Raw genomic sequence first — 21,685 nt, 5'->3', positions numbered from 1 at the left:
TGGCGTCAGTAGAGACCTTGAAGGGCTTTGAAAGATCTGGGTGAGCCAGGACTGGAGGGGACTGTAGAGCCTCTTTAAGCCTTTCCCAGCTCTTCTCACAGTCTTCTGTCCATTCCACGCAACATCCTTTTTCTTGAGGTGGTTCAAAGAGGCCGCCAGATCGGCGAAGTTCTTGATGAACTTGTGATACCATCCAGAAAGTCTGAGAAACCGCTGGAGCTCTTTGATGTTCTGAGGTCGTGGGTATTCCTTGATGGCCTTGAGCTTTTCTGGATCGGTTGAAATGCCTTGGCTGGAAACCTGATGACCTAAGAACGTCAGAGATGTTTTAAAGAAATGACATTTCTGCAGGTTAAGTGTCAGCGAGGCATGATGGAGCTTGTGAAACACCTTCAGACTTTGAATACACAATCGATGTAAACAAAACAACAAACACCCTTCAGTTCAGACAAGACATTCTCTGGAATGTGGCCCCAGAATTATTTAGGCCAAAAGGCATGGAGAGGAATTGGAAGAGGCCGAATTGTGTGATGGAAGCTGTTTTCTTCAATACTGGCCTTGTCCATAGCGCCTTGCCAGTATCCAGAGCGCAAGTCCAAAGAGCTGAACACGCATGCACCCGAAAATTACTCAAGGATGTCATGTATCCTGGGCATGGGATAGGCGTCGAACAGAGTCTTCTTGTTCAGGCGTCTATAATCAACGCAGAACCGCCATTTCCTATCAGGCTTCGGCACCAAGACAACCGGGGAGGCCCATGGGGAAGAAGAAGGCTCAACGATTCCATCAGTCTCCATCTCCTTCAGCTGCTGCTGGATGATGTCTCTCTCGATAGGCTGGTCAGCGTAAGGGCATGTCGTCAGTGAGGCGCAAGTTGGAAAAAAAACGCTAAGATGGACAGGTGGTGTTTTGGGGACTGTGTTTTTAACAGGTAGAGCATAACAAATGGTAACATTTGCTACACCTTTAGCTGTGTGCCACTCCCTTTAACTCTGGTCAATGTATGCATGGTATCCCAGCAAACGTTAACAGGACATTTGCAACGTCCCCGATTGGTCCCCGCCACAACGTTCGCTAGCGGACGTTACCAGGACGTTGTTGACGTTCGTAGCAAGTCTACATTTGGTCCTTCTGTGACGTTCGCAATGAGCCGTAAATCGGACTTTAATAGAACGTTCAGATTTGGTCCCTCGGCACACGTCCACAGGACGGCCTTCAAAAACGTCCCCGTAACGTTTACCTGTGGTCCTCTGCCGGAAGTTCGCATTCGGTCCTTCAAAAACGTCCCATTGACGTTCGCATTCGGTCTTTCGTTTACTAACCAGCCTGCAACTTTTGTTGTCATGGACATGGACACAGTATAGTATTGGTTTCTGTTCACGGACCTTTTCGTTCAAATGCTCGTCTCGTGGGATAGGCAACAGCTATGACAGTTAGTGTGGGATATTTTTATACGAGTAACAAGGGATTTGCCAGGTAACCCATTTAATTAGTTTGGGTGTTTAATGTGGGTTAGTTACATAGCTGTATACTATTGAGATCTCAAATAAGGAGGTGTTGACCTAAGGAAAATAAGGGGTGGGTCATTAGGTACAGCATCACCTTCTGTATGGATAAAGTCAGATGAGAGGTCAGAGAGAGAGGGAGGGCTCGTGAAATCATTAGTTGAAGGGGTCAGCCAATCAGGGCTGTTGTGGGTGTGTTAGATCAACTTTTAAATACAGTGGCGCAGGTCAAAGTCAGCAGATCGCCTCCGGAGTCCATCTCTATTGCTATTTAAATTATGCAATAGAAGAATTCTACATCTGCTGTTCAACTTAAGTGCCATATAAGGCGACTAAAGGTCGTCAAAAGCACATCTAGCATTGCTAAAATGGTCGTTACCCCAACGTCCCTACTATGTTCGGGGTGCGTCCTTTGAACGTCCCTAAATAACGTCCACAGGAAGTCTAGAAAACGTTTCCCAGACGTCCCCTCAATGTCGTTGGGATGTTCTTGGAACGTCCTGCAGAACGTCCCCAGGCTGTCAAGGGAACCATACACATTTACGTTTAGGGAACGTTCGGAGAGGACCATTAGAGGACGTCAAGGGGACGTTATTTTGTTTGCTGGGATGTAATTTGTTCTCCAATTTTCACACCATAGGTTCCTCGAAGGAAGTCAAGGCACAGGCCACTCTTCTGTAGGAAGTCTAGGCCAAAAATGACAGGAAATGCTAGATCTTTATCAGCAAGAATATACATTGAGTGTGTCCAGAAACTGTTGTGGAGGTCAAGTGTACACTGGGCTCTCCCTAAGGCCTGCTTAGCTGTGCCATTAGCCAGGGCGAACTCCTGATTTCCACAAGGCATCAGGTTTTCATGTGGCTTCTTGATCTGCTGCCACAGTTTATCCTGCATCAGGAAAAAGTACTTCCTGTGTCCAGCAGGGCAGGTCCCTGGAAGCCACGGATGGAGAGTGGTACAGCAAGGAGAGACAGAGGGTGTTTAGTATGAACATGAGAGTGTGTCTCAGACTTCACAACTATTAAGTCAGCTTTGTTTTTAATCTTTGGTTAATCAGAGGGGCTCTGAGGGTCAAGCTGAAATCGCACACCTGATCTGCCTTGGCCCTGAGTCATGGGAGAAGTTTGAGTTTGACTCTAACACTTGCTTTTCAAGAGCTTTAAAACGACTGTTAGTTTCCTTTAGATTTCTTTTAAGCTAATTTATTTCTGCTTGATAAACAGGCGTGTGTTCGGAAGGTATATGGAAAACAATTTCCTCTTCTTCATTTTCTGGAGGAGTCTATGTATGGAGAGGCGAGATGCACAATGGCAGTCTCAATTAAATCAGTTAAAGCTCACCAGCACCCCAAAACTTTCTCCCGTGACTCAGGGCCAACGCTGATCAGGTGTGCGATTTCAGCTTGACCCTCAGAGCCCCTCTGTTTTTCCTGATGCAAGACCTTCTAAGCCCGCATATTTTGCCTATATCACTTGAAACTCTCACTAACCGCCTATATTTCCTTCGGAGGGGCAACTTCAGTCGAGGAGGGCAAACGGGCAGTTGCCCAAGCAACCTTAGCCCTGTGCACGTCCCTGTAAGTACCTGTACTCTGTTTTTATTTAAGTGCTTATTTGTTGTGAGTGAAGAGAGGATAACTAGGAACATAAAGAGCCCATAGCCCAGAAAAGTCTGTATCACAGTCCAAGTAAGTAACGTAACCGGAAAAAACGCGCAGTTTTGTACTTCAGTCCAAGAGCCACAACACGGGGAAAAAATCCCCCAAAAATGTATTAGTCCAAAAGAGTAGCGAGTCAATCCTTCCTTATGAATGTCACAAGCACCAAAAAAGGAAAAAAAAGGGATCAATCTCACCTCCTCTGAATATCCGTGATGGTATTCCTAAACGGGCGTGATGCGTAGGGCTTAATCCTGGTAAATTCTCGATCGGCAATATAGTCAGTTAACCAACTTATCTGGAGATTTTGAGGGTATCAAGTGGCTTGCACAACCGGCAACATCTACCTCCATTCAATCGCCTCCTTGGGTTTCCGCGTCTCGGTTCAAAAACAAAGCAGGTGATCCCACACGGAGCGCAGCCATAGCACAGACAGAAAAGGTATGTGAGTGAGTGAGAAGGTGAGTGACGGTGAGACCCTATCCTTTGACTCACACGTACACGTTGGAATGCGTTGATCCGTCAAGGTTCCGTCAATGGGGTGACGTCATCCTTTGCCGAACTGAATTGTGGCTCCGTTGGGTTCAGGTTGCGTCGGGTTTCATGCGTTGCTTGCGGCAGGAGTTGAAAATGTTTCAACTTTTCGAGAGGCAACGCATGCGTCAGCCAATCAAATTGCCTTTCATGCATAACTGACAGCACAGGCGCTAGCCAATCAAATCGCGTCTATGCTCACGTCTAAAGAGCGGGAAGCTAAAAAAAAAATATGCCGGACCAAACTCCGTAGATGGTCGTATTTGTACCTAAAAGTTGTTTGTTTGACTTTTCTTTTGCTTAGATTTTTAAAAAGTAACCGAGAAATAGACACTGTACAATGTAAAAACTCCTTTATTGTAACTGAAACCCTCCTGACAAACTTCTACTATCCATGTGGTTCTAGTAGCCTAATATCACTTTGCACAAGTAGTAAAGCTTGTAATGTTATTGTATAGCCATGAGACAAAGTATGAAGAAGAGAAAAAACTGAAAAGAAAGAAAAATAAACCCTTGGCAAAACCCCCCTATAGAACAGGAAAGAACTCTAAATTCGTCCTCTGAATACTGACGAACCGCAGCCCTATAGTGCTTAAGCTTCCAATAGTCCATCTTCACGTTATCCTCCCCACATTGCTACCCTTTATGCTAAACAAGTAAACGCAGGCAGTCACCATTCTGAATCAGCACACGTGAATTAGCCTTTTCAACCAGTCCACTAAAACAACTAGTTAGGTAACATGATTAGACCAAAGATTTAACTGGTTGAGTAATATAGGGTGACCAGATTTGAGATTGTGAAAAAGAGGACACTTCGTCGCGGGACCCCTCCCCCGCGACGGAGTTTTTGGACATCTTTTTCACATGCAGATGACTCCGCCGCCTCCCCCGCCACGAATTTTTGACAGAAAAACACAAATATCCGACGAGGCAAAATCCCGGACAATTTTGGAATCCCTGCCGGACGCGTTTTTTAGGTCTCGAAAAGAGGACATGTCCGGGTAATGTGTTTGCTTGTCAAACTCAACTCGAACTCGTGCAGGGTGGAGCAAGTTGAATCGCACATTCTTCTTGTACAGGAGTTGTTTGATATCCTTAAATGTTGAGCGTTTTTTCGCCAATGCTGCTGACAAATCTGGGTATATCCTCAGCGGAGTGCCTTTGAACTCCACGTCATTCACACGAGCTCACCACAATGCTTTTTCCTTCTCCTGAAACCGGTGAAAGCAGACCACAAAAGGTCGGGGTGGCCGTTCTTCTTTGAGCTTTTGGCCAAGAGAGCGATGCGCTCGTTCCAGTTCAGGTGGTTTGTCAAAAAGTCCTGACATCACCAACATTAGCATGTTGGATACAAACTTCACTGTACTGTAGACTGACCTTTCTCGCTGTCCTCCGGAACATTTAAGATCCTAAGCCCTTCCAGAGTGATTTTCCAGGTCCTCCAATTGGTCAAACAGGGTCACGTTTTGTTCTTCCAGTTGTTTTATCTTTTTCCCCGCAAAGTTTAATGCAGTGAAGTTGTCTCCAGCGGGAGCTTCAGTAGCATTTAGCCGTGTCTGGAAACTGGTTGCAGTCTCATTTAATGTGTTCACAGAGGCTTGGAGAGGGGCAATAGACTCTTGAATTAAGGCAGAAATGTCCTCTTTCAGTGAAGTTCGTTGTTTGCCCAGTTCAGCAACTAGTTCACGCATGGAAACTCCGTTTGAAGTTGATGTTTCCTCATTAAAAGCATTACTAGCCATGGTGGCGACTTTGCTAGCAACAGTAGTTCTTAGTGTAGTAGTTGACGATGATCTTTGCTTGCTCATATTTTCGGTCAATATGCTGTATCTTCTCAATAGAAAAGCGATTTTTTTTTTGTAAATTTAATTTGATGAAATATTACTAGTTGAAAATGGCCTTAGTGGTGTTTTTAAAGGTTATATTGAAAATCTAAGCAGGGGGCTCTGGGGGGTATTCGTCGTAGCTCGCTAAGCGGTTTAGCGAGCAAATTTTCAGGCTAAGATAAAAAACGCCCCTCTTTTTGGTTCGTGGAAGCAACTTTCGATAAATCACCATAGTAACATATCAATTAGCACTAACCTGCTCCAGCGCAGGCTAACTTAAGTGTAGCTGGATAAGCATGGAAAAACATGGCAGCTCCCTTTTTGAGAGACCCAGTTGACCAAGGAGCTATTCTAGTTCGATTAGCTTTCCATACGAATAGAGTTCTGCGCGATTGCCAAGATCCTTTATTTTACACTGATGAGTTCTTGTTTGAGCGATATCGTTTCAGCCGACAAGGACTAATTTATTTGCAAGACCTTCTCGGGCCGTACATTGCAAATGTCACACGCCGCAGCAGAGCTCTTACTGTGCTTCAGACTCTCTGCATAGCGTTGAGGTGTTTTGCGTCAGGTACATTTTTATACAGTGTAGGTGATGCCGAAAACATTGGCAAAGCCGCAGCATGCGTTGCTGTAAGGAAAGTGTACCTGGCGCTAAACCAGCTGAAGAATAAATTCATCATGTTCCCTGGCCATGTCCACGTCGATGTAATCAAAGAGGGATTTTATGCAATTGCAGGTAATTGAGTAATTCAATATTTTACCATTTCATGAGAATGCATTCCTATCACTATTCATTACGGAGCTTATCATTATGCAGTTTCCTAATGTCATTGGGGCAGTGGACTGCACCCATATCCGCCTGAAAAGGCCCTCTGGGCCAAACGAGGCCGATTTTGTAAATAGAAAGGGCTTTCACAGCCTTAATGTGCAGGTACTTATGACATCATTTTCCTCAAATTACATTGCAATAAAAACAATCATTTGTCTTTGACAATAGACATGGACCTTGCAATTGCCTGCTGTAGGCTACCCATGTACTGTACAATACCCATGACTTGACTGCAATTCATCTTAGATGATCTGTGACTCCACCTGCCTCATTACCAATGTTGAGGCCAAGTGGCCGGGCTCTGTCCACGACTCCCGGATATTCAGAGAGTCTACACTGTGCCACAGCTTCGAGCAAGGTATAGCAAATCTCATGTCATTCAGAAATTGATTATTTTATGTAGAGGTGATCCAACATTGTTCATATCATATACTAGGTAACTATGATGGGCCCCTAATTGGAGACAGGGGTTACGCCTGCAGGCCCTGGTTCATGACCCCCTATCCCGAGCCAGCCCCAGGCCCTGAAGTGAGGTTCAACGGTGCTCTCGCTAGAACGAGGGCACGAATAGAGATGACCTTTGGCCTACTAAAGGCCAGATTTAATTGTCTGCGGGGGCTGAGGGTGGCACCGGACAGGGCCTGTGCGATAACGGTGGCCTGTGCAGTGCTCCACAATGTGGCCACACTCAGGAGGGAGAGGGTCCCAGTGATCGTGGCCTATCCTGAGGACGATCTGGAACCTGTCCAGCCTGATGAGCGGTCCGGACCGGCTGCAAGGGACATAATTGCCCATCATCATTTCAGATAGGTGTCCAGATGACTTTGGGTAATGTTGGACTCATTTCATGTTTTTCCCTTTATGTTTGCATGTTTCATTTATATGGTTAATGGGTATATGGTTTGCCACCCTCTTTGCTTTTAAGTTACCCATTAATAGTCCATCCTCAGCCATCATCGAGTCCATCCCAACTCATCAATCAATGACCGTCTGGTTTGCTGCCTCCACTGCCAAGGACCAAGGCAGACTGCAGCAGATCATTTGGCCATCGGCTGCGACCTGCCGTCCCACCCTGACCTGTTTCACTCCAGGACCAGCAAGAGAGCAGGCAGGATCATTGCTGACCCTTCCCATCCTGTCCACCACCTCTTCCCATCCAGCAAAAGGGTCCGGTCCATTAAAACCAAAACTTGGCGCCACCTGACCTGTTTCTTCCCCACGGCAGTGGGGCTCGCAAACAAGCCCCCTGCACCACACTGACTCTGGGACCCCCGCACACAATGCACTGCAGTTTGCATCCTTATTTATTCAACACATCATAGCAAGTGCACATCATTTATTGCTATTTTGTTAACACTTTATCTTGCACAGTATGCTCATACTGTAATACTGTTTTGATTATTTGTATGTTTGACTGACCCTTATTTTTATGAAGGATATGACACTGACAAGCTGTTCAATACATTACCATGGCACAAATTGTATTGACTCACCAGCCTGAATGATGTTTTTATGCTTGACTTTTACTTGCTCCCAAGTCCTTTTAGTGGCCGGGTTGCAACTACATGGGGGTTGAAAGCACTCATAATTATATGACAGTGTTATTAGTACACCATACCATTATTGTTGAAAATGATTAAAGTGGACTCATGATACGAAGAGAGAATCTAACACAATTTCTTTTCACTGCTTCAACTGATTGGATTTCTGATTATGAATAATGCATACATACTGTGTTCCGCCCATACACAGATTTGCACTTAAATATTCAAACTCCTACTTCTATATGGTCATCTACACATACATGCATATACACATAGTACTTGATATTTAAGCGCTTTCAGTACATATATGTGTCTATGAATTCGTATCAATTAGATACTCTTTGGCCTTGTTTTTATCTACTTATTCTGAAAGAGTTGAGATCATTATTTTCGCTAGCAAGATCTCATTCGATGATTATTTCCATTAAGCCTACTGCCAGCAGGCACATTTAAAGAAATGTGATCTGATTGATTGGGGTAATGAGGCACTTAAGATGAGCCTATACATTTTCCCAAAACGTACGCATTTAGCTTATCGGCAATTTTTTGCCAAGCTGCCTGTCTTGCTCTGGCAGCGGTGGCGGTGTTTTATTTAGCCATAATAACGTCTTTATGGTCTTCGTATAGCGAAATTATGATAGCTTGCTCGGAAGCGGAGAAAATCACCGCTCTCGCCTTTATCTTTTCCGCCATAATACCGTTAGAAAATCATGGTTTTGGTGATCGACCTTTCCTGCCTTTTGAAGTAGGACGTGCATGCGCAAATGCCATGATAAATTTAGCCTGGTTGAAATTAACCACATGATTAGGATGCGGATCAGCCGTTAACGAACCGATATTTGCTGTTCTCAATCAGCTCGCTAATATTAACGGGCTAAAAGGCCAATTGATTAACTTAGCTTCAATCCTACAACGAACGGGCCCCTGCTGTTCTGCCCCCAGGGCTGTGGCAACATAATAACACAGGCGGTGCTGGACAGCCAGGAGAGAATCGCGGGGGCACTGGAAGCGCTTGCGTCAACGATGGCGAAAATTCACGATACCTTCACCCAAATGAACAGAAAGATGCCCTGACACCCTTGTTTGAGTATTATTTAAGTGATGTGTTTAGTTCTTGAGATAAATTGTAAACTGTATCAAAGAATAGTGACAGTCAAAGGAATGTTGAAAGGCTTTATTTGCCCTACATTCTTCAAATTAATTGCTGTCAGACTTGGAGCGTGTTGGTTTTCCACCTGCTGCGTCCAAACACATCCACCACCCTTTCAGCAGCCCGATGCTGCGCTCGACGGTGGAACGAGTCCGCGCGTGCCTCTCGTTGTAGGCCACCTCCTGCTCCGTCTGAGGGTTGATGAGTGGGGTCATCAGCCAAGGGGCCAGCGCATATCCACAATCTCCTATTAAAACAAGTAATTAGAAGAATAGAGGCCTACTGTTGCTGGAACAATCAGGTCCGCTCAGATACTTCAGCGTCTCCTTGCTCGGGGTGCACACACACAGCGCTGTTGGACAAAACTTGACGAACAGTCTAGGCAGCTATCTCCACGATTTAGCTGAGTAGGGCAACAATGTGTGCAAGGAGGTAGGCTACTTAACGTTGCAGTGTTAGGGACGTTCTCCACCTTCATTGCCTTTGCTAGCTTTGTTGCAGACTTTTCCGACGAGCGTGACTGGTGAGGAGTTGCGATATCCAGCTCCGGCAGAATGCCGGTTTCCGTAGTCTCCGTCCAGTAGCTTGTTTGTCTTTCTGTCTGTCTGTCTGACAGCACACAACGTCCTTCAACCAGTAGGCAGGTACTCATGTCCTCCAAGAGTGAGAGGGGGGAGTCTAAGAGCCTTGGAGCGTGATGGCAGGCGTGGCGGTTACTCGTGTCCTCCAAGAGTGAGAGGGGGGGGGGTCTAAGAGCCTAGGCCTAGGGGGATGATGGCAAGAGGGCAGGGGAATAGGGCAGTGATGGGCTAGTCTGCGGCACGGCGGTGGTCCCCGGTGTCTCCTCCAGGGTGTCTGAGCCAGTGGTGGTCGTCTCCTCCATCAGGGGGCTGGGACAGCGAGCAGCTAGTCGGAGGTGGGCGACCGTTGCTCGTCTCCTCCACCTGGACTGTGGGGGACTAGTGAGTGGAAGGCCAAAGATAAGGCGTGCTCTGCACCCTCAGCTGGACAGGGCACTAATGTCGCCTACACAGGTTACGTACAGTCAGCCACCCGGAACTAGGGTTGGGTACCGAGAACCGGTACCAATATGGAACCGGTTCCAATACAACCGGTACCTACCCGGACCGAAATGAAACGCAGATTTCGGTGCTTCATTTCGGTGCCTGAGCCAATTGAACACTGTCGCTAGGCAGATTCCGTGGGGCACATGTAAAACTGCCCCAGCTTCCAATGTAAACTTTGTCCTGTGTCGCTCACGCTCATTGGTGTTTTCATAGCAACAGTCTTATGACAGTGAAGAGCAGGCAAGCACAAACAGAACTAGCCATCAACCTTTTAACAGAGAAAATACTGAAAGGTAAACGGTCAAAAGTGTGGCTGTATTTCGCACAAAAAGATTCAAACATCGCGACGTGCAGCAAATGCAACAAAATAATTGCGTGAAAAGAGGGGAGAGAAGGCAAGAGTCAACGGCAGATCAGCAACTGAAGACTGAAAAATAAACGGAGATGACAGATAAACTACCAACGGTAGTCTCTTAAAGGGGCAGTACACATTTTCTCGTTCTCAGTGTGTTCAAGTAACAAGATTAACTACAAGATAGAAAAGATAGGTATAAACAAATCATAAAATGGTGAAATTTCATGAAATAAATGCAAACAAAATAATATGTTTTTGACTCCAAAGGCAAATATGCTCATATTTTTGCAAAAGAAGTTTGAAGCTGTTTTTTTGTATTTATTTATATTTATTTAAGTATACTATAAACTGTTGTTTACAGTTAATATAATGTTCATAGTTTGAAGTTAAAAAGTTTGAAGCTGTAGTTGGAAGCCAAGTGTTTTGTATGTATTTATATTTATAATATACTTTAAACAGTTCATATATTGTTCAATTTGAAGAAAAAAATTGCCTTGGCAATAAAAAAAGCCTTTCTTTAATGTTGTCAATCGTCGCTTTGCGCTTAAAAAAAAAAAGTATCGGTTCCGGCACCGTTAGGGCACCGGTATCGTTTTAAAAGTATCGGTTATGTACCGGTATCGGATAAAAACCAAACGATACCCATCCCTAGTGGTGAGTCGGAATGTAGAACACAAATTCATAATGTTAGACAATCGGGGTTCATCGCCCTCAACCCCTCTGAACAGTTTAACTCTAGTAACCAATTTTCAAAAATATGGCGGGCTGTGTTAGCTGTCCAGTGAATGGGATCATGATGGTCTAGCTGAAACAGCTGCTGATCGATCTCAAATCAAATCAAATCAAACTTTATTTGTACGGCGCATTTCATACAAGGAAGTAACACAATGCGCCTCACAGTAGGAAAGAAAAGGGGGGGGGGGGGGGGTTACACTTGTATAAAACACACAGATTTTCAAGAGATAAATGAATAAAATAAAATAAACGTACTAACCGCACTGCCACCGTAAAGGACTACTCAGCACGGTCATCGTCAAACTAAGCTGCTGGGGGGGGGGGGGGGGGGTTACAAACACTTGTAAAGAGACACAGATAAGTAAATAAATAAATAAATGTTACATTAATGTTAAATAAATACATTTTACAAGTTACAAAACACTTATAAAAAGACACAGATTTTGCCAGAGATAAATGAACAGGAAATTACGTACTAACCGCACTGGCACCATAAAGGACTGCTCAGCACAGTTATCGTCAAACTAAGAGACAGCTGCTGGGGGGGGGGGGGGGGGTACAAATACTTGAAAAGAGACAGAAATAAGTAAATAAATAAATGTTCCATAAATGTTAAATACATTTTACAGTGAGTGATAAGCGAGATCAAAGAGGTATGTCTTAAGTGCATGTTTAAAGGTTTCAACCGTTTCGGCCATTCTTAGGTATTCTGGCAGAGTGTTCCAAAGGTTGGGGGCATAGAAACTAAAAGCTGCTTCCCCATGTCTCTTTGTCCTGGCTTTTGGAACTGTTAGAAGTTCAGTGCCGGAGGACCTCAGGGATCTACTGGGTGTGTACCTTGAGAGCATGTCTGTTATATATTCAGGTGCATGACTATGGAGTGATTTATAGACTAGTAGGAGAACCTTGAAATCTATTCTAAAACTAACAGGTAGCCAGTGCAGTGATTTTAATACTGGTGTGATGTGCGCTCTCCGTCTTGTTTTAGTGAGGACTCGCGCTGCTGCATTCTGTATTGTTTGTAGTTGACTAATGGCTTTTTTTGGTAGACCAGACAAAAGCGAGTTACAGTAGTCTAGCCTGCTCGTGATAAACGCGTGGCATCAGTCTTTCGGTGTCAGCCTGAGCGAGAAACGGTTGCACCTTAGCAATGTTTCTTAAGTGATAAAAAGATGTTTTAATTATATTTTTGATATGGGTTTCAAAATTGAGATCTGAGTCAAGTATGACGCCTAGGTTTCTGGCTTGGTGCTTGGTGTTAAGTGCTAGTGTTTTTAAGTGTGCAGTTAGTTTCTCTCTCTCGTTTTTTTCACCAATGACTAATACCTCTGTTTTATCTTGGTTTAGCTGGAGAAAGTTTTGTGACATCCATACATTTATATCAGAAATGCAATTTACCAAACAATCAATAGAGCTGTAGTTGTTGGGTGTTACAGAAATATAGAGCTGGGTGTCATCTGCATAGCTATGATAGTCGATGTTGTGCCTCCTAATTACACTACCAAGGGGTAGCATGTATAGACTGAAAAGTAAGGGCCCTAAAATGGATCCTTGAGGGACCCCACAGGTCATACAAATGTATGTCATACAAATGTATGTTAAATCTCAGGCAAGGAATCCACCTTTTCCACTACAAGCTCATTCAGAAAACGAATCGCGGTGCGGAAGTCATTCGCCAACACTGTGTGGTCATTGATGCGGGCGAACCAAATTCTGGCCACAGGAAATTGGGAATTAGTCGCCCTCAATAGACTGAGAAGGTATTTGCGGATAGTAGTCTCCGAGTTGGGTTTCACACAGTTTAGAATGCCCACTGAGAATATCACCATAGTTGGCCGGGGATCTGGCTGTGGCAGCTGCCTGATGATATCTGTCAGGTGGCGGATGTTAGCGCCGGGGTAGCTGTCGATTTGCAGCCTACTGCAAAGGGGGAATCCGTGACAGGTTAGAGTCCCCTAAAAAGACAATGAATTTGCGGATGTTTACGAACCAGTCTGTGTGTTTGCGATGTGTTTGTTTGTGTCTGACCGGTTCCCAACTGTTGGGATCTGCAAATGGCTGCGTTCTCTTTCCTGACAGGGATAGGGATAGGCGGTTTCTGGCCACCGAAGGAAGAGGTGAGGTGGCACGGGACGGGCCAGTCAAAGCGTGAGATGGCATGACGGAGGCTACAAAAGGGTGAGATGGCATAACAGAAGCTACAAGAGGTATGCACGGCGTCCGAGATGCCAATGAAGTCATAGGAATGTTGGCAGTTCCAAGGAGAGAAGAAGAAGAAGAAGAGAGATGTGGTGCAGGGCAATTGTTTGTAGGGGATGTTGTTCTTCAATGAGGGGGTGTAAAGGTGCGGAGTGGGGTGAGCGGTGGTAGGGTGGAGGGTGTCTGTTCTATAGTTAGAACCACCCTGTCCTTGCCAGGTTCAGACCTAGGAGTTTTGCTGTCTGAAATGTTATGAGGGCGAGCCAGTTTGGGCCAAGCTGTGTCCGCTAGATGGTTGGGCAACAGGGAAGGGGGGGGGGGGGCACCGAGGAGGTCCGATGCGACCAGGGAGCAGGAGGAGACCGCCAATGTGGAAGAGGAGGGGGCTTCAAGAGAGGTGTGGTGCGTGGTTGACCCTGAAGAACAGGTCCAGCCTTAGAGGCTCTGGATGGGGCTTTGACTGATGTGGGCAGATTAGGACTTTTGGGCCAGATGTTTAGGCCTAGTCTGTAAAAGAGGAGGAGGAGAAGACTTTGTCAGTAGTAGAGGAGGGGGGATGAGAGGAGTCAATGTATGAAGGGCAGATGTAGATGCGTGGGGGATGGAAATAGGGGTAGGTAGATGACAAATAGAAGTTGAAATAGATGGGCCAGTGGAGAGAACCCGAGGGGTCTGAGAGGGGGCTGCTGTGTGAGAATTTGTCACGAGGAGTCTGGAGTAAAGAGTGTTTATGGAAGAACTGGTGAGTTTCCTACGATATCTCATCCTAGCCCATCTGATAGCTTTATCTAAGGCCACCGGTTGGAAGGGACCTAATTCAGTGTGTATAGCTACAGAGAGAGTGCAATAATGGTCTCTTAAGGCTTTGATGTTATTCATCATCCAGATGTTCGTGTTATTCATTATTCTCGTGAGGATGCCATTATCAGGAGATGCGGGTTTGATGAACCCGGTCAAATGATCAACCTTGCGTCTCATCCCAATTGGACAGGTATTGTTTAAAATACATTTATTTAAAATTTCTAGATGGTGGATGCATTGCAAAAGTTTGAAATAGGATTTGGTTAAGTCCAATGAAGATTCTATGTGTGCACCTCTAAACAATGGTTTCTTCTCCCTAACTCTTTCCTTTCCTACCGCAAACGCTTTTTGCCTGTTTGTGTTGGTGGGAAAACTTTGAAAAAAGAAGTCGTCCTCCCGGAGGAATGGCATAAGAACTTCCGAATGTCGCGCTCATCACTACTGTCTCTTTCGGAGTTACTGCATCCCTCCATAAAAGGTCAGACTACTGTCATGCGGTCGCCGGTCAGTGTAATTAAAAAAGTTGCCCTCACTCTATACTATTTATCTGATGAGGGTAGACTACGTAAAACGGCAAACGCATTCGGCCTGTCTAGGTCGGCCGTTTCAATAATAATCAGCTCGGGGGCGTATTTATGCGGGTTCATGTAAACAGAAACTTTTTTGAAAACGATCTTGTGTGTACAACGTTATTTTTGAAAACGGAGGGGCAGAAATATTCGTTTCTGTAAATACCCGGCTATGTGTAAATGTTGTCTTAGTCAGGATGGGGAGAATTTGGCCACATGTGGGGGACCTCTCACTGGATACACAGAGGGTTGAGGTGTACAACAACTTCATGATGTTGACAAACTCCTCTGTTTTCTGGAAGTCGTCATCAGTGAGCCTTTTCAGTCTAGGGTTAAAAAGAAGGTATGAAGATAAGAATTAAATATCAACTATTATTATGTTGTTACTCATTGTTTACCAATTGATCTTCTTATTCATCAACTCACCTGTCTTTGTCCATTGGCTTCCTGAGTCGTTGGTCCAGTGATGCTGCCTGGATGGCCGGGTACTGCTCCAAAAACCTCTCCACCATCAGGAAAAGGGAGTTCCACCGTGTTCTGACATCCAGAATCGCGTTGTGTTCTAGCAGATCTGAAACACAAATACACATTTTGATTTACAATCTACACTGCTGAAGATGTTTGAAACAAACATATATTTTTTTAGATTTATAAGGCTACGCTACTTAACTTACCGAGAAGTCGCTGCTTCTCCTGCAGGACGGTTTTGGCCATGGTGGACCTCTTCAGCCACACCACGACAGCTCGAAGTTTGGCACACCACTTTGTCACAGCAGTGATGCCGTAAACCTTCTGTGCTGCCAGGTTTAGGGTATGGGCGAAGCACCCCACCTTTAAAAACTTTAATGCCTTCAGTGCAACATCCATGTTGCTGGCGTTGTTAACTGTGGCAGCTACAACTTTCGTGTTCAGAGAGAATTCCAACAGAATGCTATTTATCTCGTCTGCCACCACCAGGCCTGTATGTGACTCGTACACAGCTTTGGTGTTTAGCACCTTCTGCTTAATGTGGCCATGACTGGTGTAGTTTACAGTTACTGTTAAATAGTGGTCCTGTGCCACACTGGTCCACCCATCACATGTAATAGCCGCCTTATTAACTTCTGTTTCTCAACAGAATACCATGCATGAATTAGTGTATTGGACAGATCCTCCCTGGATGGGGGTCGGTAGCTACGATTGAGGGCAGTGGTCATCTCTCTGTATAAAATACATTTGAGGATATTTTTTAGTCTTTTTGACGAATTGCCTTAATGGAACAGATTTTATACAAATATTGTTTTCACATCACTTTTTTTTACCTGAACCATGGAGATTCCACAGTGGAAAAATAATGCAGTCCCTTGACCACAAATTTGGTCACAGACCTGTGGAGTTCCTCCACCTTCTCTTTTGTTAAATTAGCCTTCTTTGCCAAGGTGAATGGGGTCACTGTTGAAGCTGGAGAGCCTAAAATATAAACATAAATAATGTTAAATATTTTACAGGCAACAGAAGCATCACTGCACATGCCATCGCTAGTTTCATTAACATTACAGTTTGCTAGTAGCTAGCTAGCTAACTTAAAAATGGTTATAATGCCTAATTTATCATTTGTTATTAGGCCTACTTTTATAAATGCAAGATTTGCAATCAACGTTACATTACAAACCTGAGGTAAGGCTGCTGTTGTCCTCATCGGTATCCACTGTTTCAGGGTTGGGACCAGTCTCCCCATCGCCGGGGCCAGGGAGGTCTACACTGCCCGCTGATGTGCTTGGCATGGGCTTATGCTCACGCAGGCAGTCGAACACGGTGCATGCCTCTGCTTTCAAGTGGATGTTATGCGTTGCCAGATGTTTCATGAGATTTTATGTGTTCCCCCCTTTACACGCAATTGTTTTGTTGCATTTGCTACACGTCGTGTTGTTTGAATCTTTTTTTGCGAAATGGCTAGCTAGCTACCATATTGGCACCGGTTTTCGGTACCCAACCCTAGGGTTGAGTGTCCATAGAAAGGTCCTTCTATGTGGACTACTGTCTGCAGAGCCTTCCCACCGTGGAAGAAGCCCAACACCTGGTTGACAAGCCGACCTCACTACTGGCTACAGGTAGATCTGAACTACGCCAGGGGAACAGCAACACCCCTGAGGCCCTCAGCCACCTGCCCAGAGAGGCCAGATCCGAGAGCAGTGAGCTGAGGCTCAATGAGTCAGGCACTGACCCACAGGAGCTCGACCTGGGACTGTGTGTACCGTAATTTCCGGACTATAAGCCGCTACTTTTTTCCCATGCTTTGAACCTCGCGGCTTAAACAATGACGCGGCTAATTTATGGATTATGATACCTGTTACGGTGGCTTTGTGGAGCTAGGATGCTAGCATGGATGCAGCCGCATGGATGCTTAGCTCCACGCGATTTCTCAGTATCTCTCAATAACTTAACTAATGTCAAAATAACCACAGTCTACCGGCATAGACAGAACACAACTCAAAACACTTTAGAAAATAAAAGTTTACTACAATACAAATCCAGTCTTCAAGTTGTTTAGCTCACTGGTTTCAAACTAGCGTCTTTCTTCTATCTCTCTGTCTTCAATCTAACGTTCTAGCTTCTGATTGACTCTTGCAACTGTGCTCTCTTAAAGCAACAGTGCACTTATCGTAACTGGCAAAACTAATAATATGCATCACTATTGTATTACTTTTGATTTATTAATTTTAGCCTGTGTAAAGTTCATTTGTTTCAATGTACCGGTAGGCACTTGCGGCTTATAGACATGTGCGGCTTATTTATGTTAATTATTTTTGAAAAATTCAGTGAGGCTTATATTCAGGTGCGCTCAATAGTCCGGAAATTATGGTACTTGTTTTCTTATTAGCATACAAGATATTTCATGCAGTGGTGATACAAGTTCTGTGGGAGTAGAAGTGTCATAGCTCTTTGTCGGACTCTCACAACCCCCCACACCACCAACATGTGTGAAGACAGTCATCTATGATCTTCAGTCTTCTTCTGTGGTCTGTTGCTCCTTTGGGCGCACTGGGGGTGGAACATATGGGATCAGGAAAAAAAAAGAAAATGGATTCAAAATGTGTACACACACACACCAAACATACACACTGGTGTCAGTATAGTTCTGAAGTTGTAGTAGACCGTGGTTTAAGATACTCAAAAGGACATCAGGAGATGTACACCACAGCACAACACCATTAGTCAGATTCAGGATTTGGGCCCAGTTACACCTCAAATAAAGGAACACACACACACACACACACACACGTGCACAGATCCTACAGAGTGATGATGTGCTTTCAGAACTACCACCAGTAGCATGTGTGGTTTTGGTTTTGCTGGTGTAAATGTGTCCCATCCTGCTAGTAGTTCTCAGAACCAAAAACACCACAGGAGGAACAGAAGGGGTTGAACACACACACACACACACAGCTGCATTTAGAGGAAACGCACACAGAAGGAAGATTGACACTGAGCCTAGAGTCACATTCAGTTTCCAGCTCTGTACACACACACACACACACACAGAAGACTGAGAAGAAGAGGAAAGGTGTTGACAGGAGAGGAAGATGGCATCCATCCCCTGTGTTCTGATAGTGTTGCTGATCTGCCTGGGTCAGGACCACATGGGTGAGTTACAGGGAACTAATGTTACCTTGACAACCACCAGCACTATCAGTGGTACACCTTCTGTAAGGAGGGTGGGGCTTAGCAATAGGTGAATTGTCACGTTGTGAGCTAATGTTAGTTAAAAAGCTATCACTAGGTAGCTAACTGGTAACTTAGTATGAAAGTTATCTAGCTTAAAGCCTATGTGTATACAATTGTTCAATCAAGACAACAACAAGAGACAACATACTAGAAACTAGTAAACTACCAATGTACTGTAAATCTGAAATCTAAAACTTGCTTGTCACTACCTGCACATTTTATGCCACAGTGGTTTGCCAACAGCAAACCCCCCCCCCCTCATTTTCTCCAGGATAATGTCCTAAGTGTGTGCTGAGCAGTTAACTTTGATTAGCTCCCATGTAGCAAAATATTAGCATCAAAGATCGGAGGATCCACTCAGCCATATGACAAAAGCAAAACGGGAGCATTTCCGACTACTTCCTAACCGAGTTTGGTAGATGTGATTACTGAATATTCCCATGTCATTCAGTACAATTACTAGACTCCGTAGATGGGCAAAATATGGACGCTTTTTGTAGTTCCAACTTCAGAGGTCTGTGCTCTGTGTTATAATACACAATGTTAAGTTAGATACCTTAGCTTGCCAACATTTCTACAAATTATTACTTTAAATATGAATGTACTACTGTTAAAAACAGATCATGCCAGAGCCAAATTGTGTCTGGAGTGGAATATGTGAACTTTAGTGTGACAGTTTAATTTATTGTGTGCCTGAATTAAAATCCCCACAATCATGTTCGAGACATTACTGAGCTTGAGATTTATCTCAATGTTGAGGGGCTGCCACTTTTTAAGAGTACAGGCAGATATTTTTGGCCTGTACTTTGCACTGTCCATCTGAAACCACCCAGATCTTTTCCACTGACAATTGAGGCCAAGCCTATCAAAAAATGGTACGAGATTTGAACACTTTTGAATGCTCCAGAGGGGAAATGAGTGTGTTAACCCTTTCTGTCTCTCCCTTTTGAATGCTCCTTTCCTCTGCCTCCATGTAGGGTGTTTGGCTCGAGGTCCTCCTTCATGTCCTCTGCTCTCTGGGGCGCTACAGGCAGATTCTTCTGCACACACTCAGGCTGCTGCAGATCATCCTCACATCCACCAGCACACACCACCAGCAGGGGGCAGAACAGGTAAAAGACACACACACAGTCCTAAACACTCGTACACCTTAAAAAAACCTACAAACAATACCTGCTCGTCTGTACACCCACACAAACTCCGAGTGAGTGAGGCGAGTCCCTCTGAACCTTGGCACCAATGAGACCTGGGCAAATTATAGCATGAAAGCTTCCTTTCCTGGGGACAACACTCCGTCATATTGTTTTAAGTATAGGCCTAAGCTTTGCACTAAGCTATGTCTATCTTTCTATATTATACAACAGTTAGTTCCGGTCGAGCACTTTATTGATTCCTGATTGGAGAAGAGGCATTTCATGAGTGAGGATATCCTTTTCCGACCCCACTCGGCCTCTTCCTAATCACATTTGATCAATTGTAACTGTTAAATTCCACAACATCAACTTGGCTGTAGAGTGCCAGTATTTTCTGCTTGGCAACACTCACCGGCAAACGTTGCGTTGAATGAATAAAGAATCCATAAAGAAATAAACAAAACAAATCACAATCTTGTATGTTCAAACTCATTTCATTGGTAATAGAGCTGTTGTATAAAAGCAATATGAAACTTGTGTTGTGCTGTTATTCTGCCAGGTAGCCTAATCACATACAAACAACAAAGTGTAATTTTATTCTTTACCAACTCTACTCTCACTCATATAGCTTAAACAGCTAAAGACCAGGAGCTTACGGTATTCAGTTCCCAAAGGTCACTGAAAAGGAGATGGAAAGAGATATAGGGGACACCCTTAAACACACACCTCCCCGTGGCAGGAATCAAATACCTGTAAGATCTTTTTTGGAGCATTTAACAGTTCCAATTTGTCAATGCACATTGATGACATTTTCAAGTCTTATTGTCAGATGCACAGAACACAGACTGGGCACTGAAATTCTTAAGACAAGACACCGCACCGCAACATAACATAATATAACATATTATAACATAACATATAAGTACTCTGGACATAAATTACACATATGATAAACATATAATAAACCTACTAAATATACAAAATAAATATACAATACAATATACTAAACATACTGTATAATACACATATAAAAACTTATACTAACCTAAAGAGAAATCAAGTAGCGACATATTTATTCATATTCAATTATATATAAATTCATGGTAGGCTACCTGTAGACTTATCAAACAAGCCAAGGAAGCATTGCAGTCGATGGTAACAACTTGTAACTTGTAATATTGTAGAATCTGCTAAGGTTCATGATAATCAGTTGCATGACAATTTAAGTCAAACCCCTAAAAGACTAAGTTTATAAAGTAATGTAATGTATGTGTTTATGTTATTGTTATTTACTGGTTTGTCAGGGAGTGGAAGAAGGCAATGAAGCAGCCCCTGGAGATTAAGACAGCAAGTTAGAGCTCGCTCTCGCTATTAAATAAAAGAATAGAATTTATATATGAGCAAAACTGCCTGTGCTTTCATTTGAAACGGCAATATATATTAATATATTTTTTTGCACTTTAAATCCTAGTAATAACGTTTTGTGTATTTATTTGTTTCTGCTGACCACTTGCATACAGTAAGAACTGAAATGTTGAGAATGTCTTGCATTACACATGAATGGTAAATGGTTTTGACTGTATTTCAAAAATAGTGGGCTGAAATGTTCTGCATTGGATAGATACGCTAGTACAAACACAAAACACTTATTGAGGTTCCTGGGATGTTACTTAAGGTTCTGGAAATGTTATGGGAACATGATGGAAGGACCTAAACAAGACCAAAAAATTACATTCTAGGCTGGTCCTCTAAAGGTTCCTATAATGTCACTAAAAGTTCTGCAAACGTTATGGGAACATAGTGTAGAGACCTGGAGGCATAATTACGGTCCTCTAAACGTTGCGTGAATGTTCCCTGAAAGTCGCCATATAACATCCCATTAGCCGATGGACTACCTTTAAATATTTAAACGTCGCTGCTGATTGGATAACACCTCTGACACACCCACCAAACGTTGCAAACTCTTTCAAGTAAACATGTTCAACCCGAAAACCGTAGCAAAATAGTTTGAGATTGAACGTGGCAACTGAAAACCTTTAATGCCTCTATTAGTTTATGCTATGGTGTGGGCTG

At 43.9% G+C, this 21,685-nt stretch overlaps 1 pseudogene; it reads left to right on the top strand.

Annotated features, from left to right (window-relative positions):
• The first annotated feature begins 5,828 nt into the window (after positions 1–5,828).
• LOC116219354 lies at positions 5,829–7,360 on the top strand (annotated as a pseudogene).
• Positions 7,361–21,685: the final 14,325 nt, after the last annotated feature.

Source organism: Clupea harengus, chromosome 3 (genome assembly GCF_900700415.2).
Source record: "Clupea harengus chromosome 3, Ch_v2.0.2, whole genome shotgun sequence".
Taxonomy (NCBI): domain Eukaryota; kingdom Metazoa; phylum Chordata; class Actinopteri; order Clupeiformes; family Clupeidae; genus Clupea; species Clupea harengus.
The sequence above is the reverse complement of the archived record's forward strand: the minus strand, read 5'-3'. Positions and strand labels throughout refer to the sequence as shown.